Source organism: Sapajus apella, unplaced genomic scaffold (assembly GCF_009761245.1).
Source record: "Sapajus apella isolate SASKATOON/1434 unplaced genomic scaffold, GSC_monkey_1.0 scaffold34, whole genome shotgun sequence".
NCBI lineage: Eukaryota > Metazoa > Chordata > Mammalia > Primates > Cebidae > Sapajus > Sapajus apella.
Genome location: NW_022436974.1, coordinates 8,246,121 through 8,256,914, shown reverse-complemented (window position 1 = coordinate 8,256,914; position 10,794 = coordinate 8,246,121).

The window sequence follows — 10,794 nt, the reverse complement described above, 5'->3', positions numbered from 1 at the left end:
ATTATGCCAAACGCTTTACTAAAGCTGGGGATCTGTCTAGTGGGGAAGACAAACAATAAATATATAATATGTCAGGTGATATTAAGTGCTATCAAAATAAATAAAGCAGTTGATGAACTGTAAAGGAGGATGCTATTTTTTTGTGGCAATCCCTCAATGAGACAGGATGCATTCCACGCCCAGAATTTGGTTCAGATATCCAGACTGACAGCCAGATTCAGCAGCTCACACCTACGTAATCCCAGTACTTAGGGAAGCCAAGGTAGAAGGATCATTTGAGTCCCGGAGTTCAAGGCCAACCTGGGCAACATAGAGAGGCCTCATCTCTGCAAAAAAAAATAAAAATTAATTATCTGGGCATGGCTGTGCGCACCTGTTGTCCCAGCTGCCCAGAAGGCTGAGACATAAGGATCACTTGAGCCCAGAAGTTGAGGCTGCAGTGAGCTATGATTGCACCATTGCACTGTACCCTGGGCAACACAGTGAGACCCTGTCTCAAGAAAAAAAAAATGACTGATGAAGCCACACACACACTAACAGAATATAAAAGGGTTGTGACTCACATAATGAAGCTTTCTGGGGAAAGCAGGGCAGCTCCTAAGCAAATCCAAAAATGACTTGACAACAGGGAAGGAGATGGACTTGGGGTTTTTATTGGTGATTAGGAATTAGGGCAGGGGTGATGTTTCTTGCATGTGGTTTGAATTTCCCACTGGTATCAAAGAAGGGAACATCCAGGCTTTACTTTATTTTTTTTTAAGAGATGGAGGTCTCACTATGTTGCCCAGGCTGGGCTCAAGTGATCTTCCTGCCTTGGCCTCCCAAAGTGCTGGGATTACAGGCATGGGCCACCACATCTCGCCAGTACCCAGGCTTTCTTAGCTTGCCAGAGGTGTGGGGCAGAAAGGGAAGAGGGGTGGGGTAAGGCTTAAAAGCCATCAGCAGTCAAACACAAGTTAGATTCTTAATTACAGATTTCAGATCTGATTTCAGATCAGAGCTTATTTCAGATCAGATTCCAGGTGTGGAGATTATCTGAAGTAGTCCTGGGCCTCTTCTCACTATAAACACTGCCTGTACTCTTCCATTAGTGTTCTCCAAAATGGCGTACATGGACAGCAGGTGCACATGACCTTCCAAGGAGTGTGTGGATATTAGAAGATCCACTTATATATTTTGTTTAATCCTTTTAAGTTTCTAGTTTTGTGTACATTTTTTGTGTTAGGGATTTCAGTTCAAAACTATATTGCTAATGGACACAGTTCAAGAAGCTTGGAGACCAGGTACATTTACAACATCTAATAGAGATGGGGGGGGGTAAATCAAATCCTTTTCTTTTAAATTTTTTCTTGTTTTATTTTTTTATAGAGACAGGATTTCACCATGTTGGCCACGCTGGTCTCCAACTCCTGGCCTCAAGTGATCTGCTCGTCTCAGCCTCCCAAAGTGCTAGGATTACAGACAAGAGGCACTGTAGTACTCTTCTTACTCTTACTCTTACAGACCCTTACCCAAAGTGTTCTTCTTACTCTTACATTCACTCAATACAACACAGAATGCTTCTGTGACCAGATGCATGGGATTTTTCCCACACACCACGTAATTCTCCAGCAGACGTCAGCTGGGGGTCCTATAATTTAATTCATTTCTAACACTATTTACTTGAAGATAGCATCAGATCCCTCAGTTTAATGGTTCAGTCCTCAAAGACTGCCTCCCGATTTCCGATGCCAATCACAAGCTTCAGGTTGTCACCTACATTTCTGACTAACCCACTGTAAATTGAGGTCTCTATGCCCACCTCTTCAGGTTTGATTAATTTGCTTAGAGCAAATCACAGAACTCAAGGAAACACTATACTTATATTTTTCAGTTTATTAATAAAAGATATAATAAAGTATACAGATGAACAGCCAGATGGAAGAGATGCATAAGGAAAGGCCAGCAGAAGTCTAGAGCTTCCACACTATCTCTGGGTGCCTCACCTTCTAGGCACCTCCACATGTTCAGCAATTTGGAAGCTATCCGACCCTTTTCTTTTGAATTTTTGTTTTGTTTTTGTTTTTGAGACAGGGTCTCACTCTGTCACCCAGGCTGGAGTGAGCAGTGGCATGATCTCTACTCACTGAAACCTTTGCCTCCCAGGCTCATGCAATCCTCCTATCTCAGCCTCCTGAGTAATTGGGACTAACAGGTGCACGCCACGACACCCAGCCAATTTTTGTATTTTTTTGTAGAGATGGGGTCTCACCATGTTACCCGGGCTTGTCTTGAACTCTTGGGCTCGAGTGATCTACCTGCCTCTTCCTTTCTTTTGGGATTTTATGGAGGCTTCCTTATGTGGGCAGAATTCATTAAATCATTGACCGTTAGTGATTAGCTCAACCTTCATCCTCTCTTTCGAGGTTGGGGTTGGGACCGAAACTCTTTAATCACAAGGTTGGTTCCTGGGCAAGAAACTCCCCCATCCTGAAGCTATCCAGGAGCTTCTAGCATGCAGAAACCCATTTATCATTGTCGTTTCCTTAGCATACAGAAAAACCACTTATCACTTTGGAGGTTCCCAGGGTTTTAGGAGCTGTGTGTCAGAATACTGGGATAAAGACTATCTATACATACTGCATAATCTTATTATACATCACAGTGTCATACCATCTTTCCAAACCTAAAATAAGAACAGATAAACCTAAAGAACTGTCATCCAGCCAGGTCCAATGGCTCATGCCTGTAATCCCAGCACTTTGGAAGGTTGAGGCGGGAGGATCACTTGAGCCCAGTCTGGGCAACATAGTGAGACCTTATCTCTACAAAAACTAAAAAAATTTTGCTGGGCATGGTGGCACATACCTGTAGTCCCAGCTACTTGGGAGGCTGAACTGGGAGGATCACTTGAGACCTGGAGGCTGCGGCTACAGCAAACCGAGATGGCACCACCTCACTCCAACCTTGGCAACAGAGTCAGATAGATGATGTTTCTTTAAAGAAAAAGAAAATTATCCAAAAGACCACCAGGATGGCTAAGTAGTAGAAAGGAGAGCTTTATTGGTGATTTCAGCGTGCAAAGCTGGAAGAGACAGTCTACAGCTTATGCCACAGGTGCTTTCTCTTCCCAGAGGGAAGGGAGCAGGTTGGTTTTTATGCCTCACATGGCCTGTATCACACAATAGAGTAAAACATTCAGCACATTTGGGAGAAAAGTTATATATATATGAGGGGAGTTGAACACATGTGCAATGGATAAACATATGTAACACATCCCATATTCACTTTGGGGTAAGATTTTAACATTAAAATTAGGTGGAACTTGGCTTTTCATGTCAAAAGGTGAACTGTTGGACACAAAGTTTGCATGTAGTCTCTATAAACTGGCTGAAACTGGCTTGAAGTCTTCAGTTGCTTATCAGGAAAGAATGTTTGTAAAGCTGGTTCTTTGTCCAATCAGAGCTATAGTGGTTTGGATTGTAAATCAGGGTTAGTAAGGTTCTGACAATTTTTGCAATATTTTTAGCGAATTTAGCAAGAGTGGTTTTTCTTGTAGCCTTAGGAGTTTGCAAAGTTGCCATGCCAGCCAAGCCCTGAACCCTCCACCCATAAATAACTTTCATTTCCTTAACTTTAGGGTTCTTCTTAGTTGATAAAGGAGCATCTATTTTGGTCTTTCATATCACAGAACACAATCTGACAGGGCAATTTGTGTGACTAAATTAATGAAATATTAAAAACTGAATTTTCCATAGAAAATCTGGTATATTTGGCCAGATGCAGTGGCTCATGCCTGTAATCCCAGCACTTTGGGAGGCCAAGGCGGGCAGATCATGAGGTCCAGAGTTCAAAACCAGCCTGGCTGATATGGTGAAACCCTATCTCTACTAAAAGTACAAAAATTAGCCAGGTATGTTGGTGCATGCCTGTAGTCCCAGCTACTCGGAAGGCTAAGGCAGAAGAATCGATTGAACTCAGAATGCGGAGGTTGTAGCGAGCTGAGATTGTGCCACTGTAATCCAGCCTGGGCAACAGAGCGAGACTCTGTCTCAAAAAAAAAAAAATCTGGTATATTCATTGGCCAAATCTATGATTGCTGTTCCTAGAACTCATACCTTTAAGCCTCATTTCTCTGATATGCTCGTTTTTCTGACTCATACCACAACGAGGATTAACTTCAAATTTAGACTAACACTTGATATTATTTGCATTGGCAACCTGATATTTGCCACTACAGTAGATACCTGATATGGTTTGGCTCTGTGTCCCCACCTAAATCTCATGTTGAATTGCAATCCCCAGAGTTGGAGGTGGGGCCTGGTGGAAGGTGATTGGATCACGGGAGCAGGGGGGTTCTAATGGTTTAGCACCATCCTCCTAGTGCCATCTTGTGATAGAGTTCTCCCAAGATTTGCTTGTGTGAAATTGTGTAGCATCTCCCCCATTCATTCTCTTTTTATCTGATGCTGGCCATGTGAAGATGTGCCTGCCTCCCCTCTTTAAAAATTTTTTTTTTCTTTTTTTTCCTTTCTGTTTTTGGACAGGGTATGGCTCTGTCTCAAAACAATGGCATGATCTCAGCTCACTGCAACCTCTGCCTACCAGGCTCAAACCATTCTCCCTTCTTAACCTCCGGAGTAACTGGAACTACTGACACATGCCACCATACCCAGGTAATTTTTATTTGATTTTAATTTTTTTTTATCTTATTTTAGAGGCAGGGTTTCATCATGTTGCCCAGCCTGGTCTCGAACTCCTAGGCTCAAGCAATCCTTCTGCCTCGGCCTACCAAAATTCTAGTACAGGCATGAGCCACTGTTCCCAGCCTGCCGGCTTCCCCTTTGCCTTTGCCCCATTACTGTAAGTTTCCTGAGGCCTCCCTGGAAGCAGAAGCCCATACAAATCACAGAAACATGAGCCCATTAAACCTCTCTTTTTTATAAATTACTCAGTCTCAAGTATGTCTTTACAGCAATGCAAGAATAGACTAATAAAACACCTAAATGCAGATTTCCACTTGCTTTTGGTTTTAAAGCTTAGCTTCCTTTTAGTTTATCTGTGAAGCCTCTGTGTGGCCTAATCTTTCAGTAGCAATTTACTATTACATACTATATTAGGTGCTTTGGTACATACTGTACTGGTACTAGTATATACTAATATGTACTCTACTGGTATATATGGTACATACTTTACTGGTACATACTGTGCCAGGTACTAGGAAGACAAAGATGAATAAGACTTGGTCCCATGACCTGAAAGAGCTCGGTCTAGTGGGTACACTGACATGCATAGGGAAGAAGACCAAGCTTCCCTTCACTTTTTCTGAAGGCTTATTGAAAATAAACTGACAAAAAAGCAGACTAATAGGAGAAAACAGCATGCAAACTTTATTTAATGTGCATAAACATGAGGGAATTTCAGGAGAATGAGGTCCAGATGTTTATATACCCTTCTTCATAGAGGAAGGGGAAATGGTGGGTGGAGGGATATAGGAGTAAAAGATTTTTAGGGGAAATGAATGAGCTCCAAGAACAATGGCCTGGAACAAAGTTATTTTGAACTCTGCAAGAGGTGCCAGGAAGACGAGGGGAAGAACTTTACTCTGAGCAAAGATTATCTTATTATATAGATAATGTTTCCCAGGTAATCCTCTTGGAGCTGCACTCAGAAGAATAAATGAAAAGCCAGGACGGGCATGATGGCTCATGTCTATAATCCCAGCACTTTGGGAGGCCAGGGCAGGCAGATCACCAGAGGTCAGGAGTTCAAGAACAGCCTGGCCAACATGGAGAGGCAGGAGAATCGCTTGAACCCAGGAGGCGGAACTGAGATCACGCCACTATACTCCAGCCTAGGTAAAAGAGTAAGACTCTGTTTTTAAAAAAAAAAAAAAAAAGACTGTCTGGACATGGTGACAAGTCCCAGTCTCTTTTTTATGATTAACCTTTTCTGGTTATTTGGTGAGATTTCTAGAGAGGGGAATCACTGCATTTTTTGGGGGGTGGAAGAAGCTTCCCTACTCACAAAAGGAAGTTCCAGAGTCCTTCCAGATGTTACAGCAAAGGAAGAAGATCAGAGAGATTCCTTGGTTCTGAGGCTTATTTCTGAGCCTTTTTTTTCTTTTCATTTTTTTTCTATTTTTTGGTTTTTGTTCATATTTTTTTGTTTTTGTTTTTTTATTCTTTTTATTTTTTTCTGAGACTTTTTTAAATTGCATTTTAGGTTTTGGGGTACATGTGAAGAACATGCAAGATTCTTGCATAGGTACACACATGGCAGTGTGATTTGCTGCCTTCCTCCCCATCACCTATATCTGGCATTTCTTCCCATGCTATTTCTCCCCAACTCACCACCCCCCACTGTCCCTCCCCTATTTCCTCCCGACAGACCCCAGTATGTGATGCTCCCCTCCCTGTGTCCATGTGTTCTCATTGTTCAACACCTGCCTATGATTGAGAACATGAGGAGTTTGATTTTCTGTTCTTGTGTCAGTTTGCTGAGAAGGATGGTTTCCAGGTTCATCCACGTCCCTACAAAGGACACGAACTCATCGTTTTTTATGGCTGCATAGTATTCCATGTATGTGTGCCACATTTTCCCTGACCAGTCTATCATTGATGGGCATTTGGGTTGGTTCCAAGTCTTTGCTATTGTAAACAGTGCTGCAATACATTCGTGTGCATGTGTCCTTATAGTAAAAAAATTTATAATGCTTTGGATATATACCCAGTAATGAGATAGCTGGGTCAAATGGAATTTCTATTTCTAGGTCCTTGAGGAATTGCCACACTGTCTTCCACAATGGTTGAACTAATTTACACTCCCACCAACAGTATAAAAGTGTTCCTATTTCTCCACATCCTCTCCAGCATCTGTTGTCTCCAGATTTTTTAATGATCGCCATTCTAACTGGCATGAGATGGTATCTCAATGTAGTTTTGATTTGCATTTCTCCTTTTTTTTTTTTTTTTTTTAAAGACGGAGTTTCACCATGTTGGTCAGGCTGGTCTTGAACTCCCCACCTCAGGTGATCCGCCCGCCTTGGCCTCCAAAGTGCTTGGATTACAGGCGTGAGCCACCACGCCCGACCTTGATTTGCATTTCTCTAATGACCAGTGATGATGAGCATTTTTTCATGTGTGTGTCGGCCTCATATATGTCTTCTTTTGTAAAGTGTCTGTTCATATCCTTTGCCCACTTTTGAATGGGCTTGTTTGTTTTTTTCTTGTAAATCTTTTTTAGTTCTTTGTAGATTCTAGATATCAGCCCTTTGTCAGATGGGTAGGTTGCAAAAATTTTTTCCCATTCTGTTGGTTGCTGATTCACTCTAATGACTGTTTCTTTTGCTGTGAAGAAGCTGTGGAGTTTGATTAGGTCCAATTTGTCTCTTTTGGCTTTTGTTGCCAATGCTTTTGGTGTTTTGGTCATGAAATCCTTGCCTATGCCTATGTCCTGAATGGTTTTGCCTAGATTTTCTTCCAGGGTTTTTATGGTATTAGGTCTTATGTTTAAGTCTTTAATCCATCTGGAGTTAATTTTAGTGTAAGGTGTCAGGAAGGGGTCCAGTTTCTGCTTTCTGCACATGGCTAGCTAGTTTTCCCAACACCATTTATTAAACAGGGAATCCTTTCCCCATTGCATGTTTTTGTCTGGTTTGTCAAAGATTGGATGGTTGTAGATGTGTGGTGTTGCCTCCGAGGCCTCTGTTCTGTTCCATTGGTCTATATCTCTGTTTTGGTACCAGTACTATGCTGTTTTGATTACTGTAGCCTTGTAGTATAGTTTGAAGTCTGGTAGTGTGATGCCTCCAGCTTTGTTCTTTTTGCTTCGAATTGACTTGGCTATGCGGGCTCTCTTTTGGTTTCATATGAAGTTTAAGGTGGTTTTTTTCAGTTCTGGGGAGAAGGTCATTGGTAGCTTGATGGGAGTAGCGTTGAATCTGTAAATTACTTTGGGCAGTATGGCCATTTTCATGATATTGATTCTTCTTAACCATGAGCATGGAATGTTTCTCCATCTGTTTGTGTCCTCTGTTATTTTGTTGAGCCGTGGTTTGTAGTTCTCCTTGAAGAGGTCCTTTACGTGCTTTGTTAGCTGCATTCCTAGATATTTTATTATCTTTGTAGCAATTGTGAATGGCAGTCCATTTTTGATTTGGCTCTCTTTAAGTCTGTTATTGGTCTGTTCTTGGTGTGTAGGAATGCTTGTGATTTCTGCACATTGATTTTGTATCCTGAGACTTTGCTGAACTTACTTATCAGTTTCAGGAGATTTTGGGCTGAGATTGAGACCTTTTAATATTCCTTAATTCAAAGCACTCAGCATGCCAAAGTGCCATATATTACAGTTTTGTTTTCTAAACCCTGACTCAGGTGAAAAAAGAATTAAAATAAAATAAATAAATCTTATCAGTATTGCCCTATATTGTTTTTGTTTGTTTGTTTTTTGTTTTTTTGAGATGGAATCTTGCTTCATCACCCAGGCTGGAGTGCAGTAGTGCAATCTTGGCTCACTGCAACCTCTGCCTCCCAGGTTCAAGTGATTCTCCTGCTTTGGCCTCCAGGGTAGCTGGGACTACAGGCCCACACCACTATGCCTGGCTAATTTTTGTATTTTTAATAGAGACGGGGTTTCGCCATGTTGGCCAGGCCAGTCTTGAACTCATGACCTCAGGTAATCTGCCTGCCTCAGCCTCCCAAAGTGCTGAGATTACAAGTGTGAGCCACCATACCCAGCCAGTATTGCCCTATATTGTGCTGTACACTGTTAAATTAAGGTTAGCCTAAAACTCCCTCCTTACATATTTTAAGTTTGGCTTAAAGGTTTCTCCATACCTAGTGAAATGTAACCTAACTGGATGTATAAATGCACTTGTGAAGGAAAAATAAATCTTGGAACCTCAAAATCACTAAGCCAAGAGAAGAGTCAAGCTGGGAACTATGTCAGACATCTGCCTTCCATTTTATTCCCAAATAAGATAACTACAAAGATAAGAAATTATATACCTCCCTCACAATTGTTCACAATCCCTGTGGACAAAGGACAGACAGAACTCAAAGTCATCCCTCTGAGGCTCACCTGAGACAAATGCGTATCTGCTTCTCTGCCCTATTGTTAATGTAAAAACAATGTACACATTCACTGACCCAGGCTAAATCATGTATTCATTGGAAAGCTGATCAAGGACTCAAAAGAATGCAACCTTTTCCTTTGATCTCTTTCAGATGGCCTATTGTGGGACTTCACCTTTTGATTGTGTGAGTCAATACTCCTTAATAAACTCCCCTTCATACATACATCTATCCTATTAGTTCTGTCTCTCTAGTGAATCCTTACTAATGCATCTCATCTCAAAAAAAAAAAAAAAAAAAAAAAAAAAACACATGAACTTTTGGTGCTGGCCAAGATAAAATAAGCCTTGGCCAGCACCAAGACTTAGCACAACAGCCTGTATCCCAAATAATTACAAAATATAAAACTTTGCATGAAAAACCAAAAGCAACAACTTTCACAACACTTAAAAATTAAACAATGGGCTGAGCACGGTGGCTCATGCCAGTAGGCCCAGTACTTTGGAAGGCCCAGGTGGGAGGATTGCTTAAGCCCAGGAGTTTTGTTATGAGATCTTTGGGGTGTCACTTTTCTGGCTGGAAACTTGTGGCCGGTCCCTTTGCTTGAGCTTTGCTAGGGCACGCTGCGCTCATTCTACCCATTTGACCTGGTGGGCTGTGCTCGACTCACACTTCTGGCCTGGATGCCATGCCTCCAAGAAAGGCTGCGAGTCAAACATGGAGTGATGAGGGATGTCTGAGCAAGCATGGGGTCCAGCCACTGCACAGTTAGACATGCTGGCTGTTGCCACAGGGTGGGCAGCTCCAGATGCTGGCATAGGCATTGGCTGTTTTCCAGGTTGTGGCTGGACCAGGTGCACCACAAGCTGCTTCCCCAACTGGAACTGGGGAATGTAGTGGTGCCCGGAAGCTTAGAGACACCAGGAACCTCAGGGCCCCAAAGAGGGAGTCACAGCCCTAGCTCAGGGAGTTTCTAGGTCTGGCATCCCCAAATGGCTTCAGCTCTTCTTCTCTTCACCCACAATGTTGTTAGAAAGGGGCATGTTTCAGTCCTGTTTGTGTTATAGCTCTTTTAGTCTTGCCTTTCAGCGAGTCCCAAGTTTTTGTCTTGGAACCAGGAAAAGTGAGGTGTGCAGACAAGTGAAAGGTGAGCAAGATGAAATGGAGCTTTATAGAGCAATAGAACAGCTGTTCTCCATAGCCAGGGTGTCCTGATGAGTGTTCAGCTCGTAGCAGAGTGGGTAGCTGCTCTCTGCAGGCAGGTCATCCCAACAAGTGTTCAGTTCTCAGCAGAGAGGGTAGCCCCTCTCTGCAGCTGGTTGTCCCATCATCTGTAGCTCTTAGCAGAGAGGGGGCCCTAGAGTTGGTGGCTTCTCCCTGTTGGCAGGTTGCCCATCATCTCTCTGTCCACTGCTTTGCTCTGGCTGAACCTCGGGCTTTTATGGGCCTCAGAGGGGAGGAAATATGCTGTGATTGGTCCATGGGTGGCCATGGGTGGGCTCAGAAAAGGCACCACAAGTCTTCACTCTGGTTCCTGGGACTGACAGCTTGGCCCCCAGTATTCAGGCCCTCCCTGGCCTGAAGGTGAGGCCTCACCGGGGACCTACTCTTTTCTGCCCAGAAGCCTGTCTGCCCCCTGCCACTGTCCCATGCTGTCCAGGCTGCTTAAGCCAAGGGGTGGCATCTGCAGGCCAGTGCTGAGCCACCCTCAGTGCCCCCTTGACTTCCCCCCGGATGGTTG